At 45.9% G+C, this 2,938-nt stretch overlaps 1 pseudogene; it reads right to left on the reverse strand.

The window, feature by feature from the left end:
- LOC105817337 overlaps window positions 1-632 on the reverse strand; it is a 1,965-nt pseudogene extending 1,333 nt beyond the window's left edge.
- Window positions 633-2,938: the final 2,306 nt, after the last annotated feature.

Here is a 2,938-nt window from a genome sequence, read left to right on the forward strand (position 1 = left end):
GAGTGCTAGGATTACAGGCGTGAGCCACCGAGCCTGGCCTTTGCTCTATAGACTTTTGAAAGCAAATAGACTTGGGGTTCGAATGCCAGTTTTGCCACTGACTAGCTGTGTAATTGCAGGCAAGATATTTAACCTGCCTAAGCCTCCTTTCTTCCATATTTAAAAGCAAGGTGATGAAAATAACTACTTCATGATTGAGAGGATTAAAAGGGATAATGGATATAAAAGAATAAAAATATGGAACCTATCACTCAATGTGCCTCATAAAAGTTAGCTATTATTTCTACCCTATACCACATGCAAAGTATTGTACAAAATGAAACCATAAATGTTCTAGAAAAAAAAAATGAGTATTGTTATGATCTTGGGGAGCAGGACTTTCTAAATATGACCCTAAGTGTAGAAAACATGAAGGAGGTCAGGCACAGTGGCTCTCTCCTGTAATCCCAGCCCTTTGGGAGGCCCAGGTGGATCACTTGAGGCCAAGAGTTCTAGACCAGTCTGGGCAACACAGTGAGACCCTGTCTCTACAAAAAATAAAAAATATTAGCTGTGGGTTGGTGGTGTGTGCCTGTAGTCCCAGCTACTCAAGAGGTTGAGGCAGGAGGATCTCTTGAGCCTGGGAGTTGGAGGTTGCAGGGAAATCTGATCAGCCTACTGCGCACCATCCTGGGTAACAGAGAGAGACCGTGTCTCTCACAAAAAGAAATAAAGAAAGCGTCAGATGCAGTGGTTCACACCTGTAATCCTAGCACTCTGGGAGGCTGAGGCAGGAGGATCTCTTGAGCTTAGGAGTTTGAGGCCAGCCTGAGCAAAAGTGAGACCCTGTCTCTACTAAAAATAGAAAAATTAGTGAAGTGTGGTGGTGTGCACCTGTAGTCCCAGCTACTCGGAGGCTGAAGCAAGAGGATTGCTGGAGCCCTGGAGTTTGACGTTGCTGTGAGCTATGATGACACCACTGCACTCTAGCCCAGGGGACAGAGTGAGATTCTGTCTCAAAAAAAAAAAAAAAAGAAAAAAAGAAAGAAAGGAAAAGAAAGAAAACATGAAGGGACCACCAAAAGACCCCAGAAAATGACAACGAAAACCCCCGTGTTTAATCCCAAAATGCCTTCACAAAGTCAAAATAAAAATGGCAAACTGGTGGAAATATTTGCAATATATGTAATTATATGTAATAGGCAAACGGTTAACAGTCTCTAATTAATGAGGAAAAGATGATACAACAATAGAAAAATGTACCAAGAACATTAACAAGTAAACAAGCAGAAAAGAGATTACAGATAGATAAACGGGGAGGGGGAAAATGTTCAACTTCACTAATAAAGAATGCAAATTAAAACGAAATCCCATTGTTCATATTTCGACTTAATACATTTTTATGAAAATATTCTGTTTGACTAAGCCGGTTTTCGAACGCCTAACCCATCCTCCACCCATTTCCAGATACTCCGTTCCCATCGGCAGCCCTCGATCCCCGAGCCGCTCGGCCAGACGAGGGAATGGGAAGGACCGAGGGTGGCCGGACACGGGGTGGACGCCTTAGCTGAAGGGAGCCGGTTCGCTGACAGGTCAGCCAGCTGTGGGTTACGAGGCCACGCTGGAAGATGAGCTTGACCTGACATGTGTCTCCTCAGGAAACAGCACAGAGGGAAGTTACCATGCAAGGGAGCCGCTTGGACTGAAGCACCGTGAAGAACTAAGGCGGCACGTTTCCAGGCCAAGTGCAGGTCGGAGTCGTAAAGGAGTAAGATCCAGTGGAAGGCAGATGGCGGGATGGAGGTTGCTAGAAGAAAGTGAGCAGATGCACCACCGCGGTGGATAAACCATCCCAGACAGAGTGGCCGTTTCCCAGACAGAATGACTGTCGCCTGCCCTCCCTGAGGAACCGAGGTTCGTTTTTGCTTGTCTCAGATTTCTTTATCTTTACACTAAACCTTCGTTTACTAGAGCTTATTCCAGTGGGCTTCTTTTTCTTACAACCAGAGTTCTGACTGGAATGTGACATGGGTGAGACAGAGGAAAGGTGGCTGCTTTCAGACCTCTGGAGGCCAGGATCAGACACCTGGGTTCCACCCCTTGTTATTCATCCTCAGGAGGAAATCACGGGCCTGGCTCGAACATAGGATTTATTGAGTGTTCACTATGTGTATAAGCACTTTATGTATATTATATCATTTTATCCTCACGGCAACCCGAGATTCAAAAATTATTTTATAGATGAAGAAACTGAGGCACCGAGAAGTATGGCAGGGACAGTGTTGCTCACCCAGGCTCCACGTGCTCCCCCACATTTTCCAGCCCCTCCCAGTCCGGTGGGGGCCGAAGTGCTGGCCAGCAGAGCCTGCGTGTGCTTCTCCGGCTCTTCTCTTCCCTCCCATAGTGCCCAGACGGGCAGTGTCCAGGTGGGGTGGTGGAGCCTCCATCCACCTGGTACTTTTCATTTGGCACGGAGTCCCCCACTATCCCCACTTACCCACACTGGATAACCAATATACACTGTTAATAAGAAATAATCTTTATGTGTTGTGCTACCAAGATTTCAATGTATTGTTTTGTTTTAATTGCAGTGCAATCTAACCACTCTAAGGAATCCAAGGGGGTCTGGGTAGCTTACCCAGAACTCAACTGGTGGGTACATGGCAGAGTCAGGTTTCAAACCCAGGTCCACCTGTGCTTTTTTTTTCATCTTCAGGCACAAATTCTTCAAACCCGTGCTTTTAAAAACAATTTGTGTTAAAATATACGTAACAGGCTGGGCGCAGCGGCTCACGCCTGTAATCCTAGCACTCTGGGAGGCAGAGGTGGGAGAATCGCTTGAGCTCAGGAGTTGGAGACCAGCCTGAGCAAGAACAAGACTCTGTCTCTACTAAAAAAATAGAAAAAAAATTAGCCAAGCAACTAAAAACAGAAAAAATTAGCCAGGCATGGTGGTGTT

Source organism: Propithecus coquereli, unplaced genomic scaffold (genome assembly GCF_000956105.1).
Source record: "Propithecus coquereli isolate 6110/MARCELLA unplaced genomic scaffold, Pcoq_1.0 Scaffold409, whole genome shotgun sequence".
Classification (NCBI taxonomy): Eukaryota; Metazoa; Chordata; class Mammalia; order Primates; family Indriidae; genus Propithecus; species Propithecus coquereli.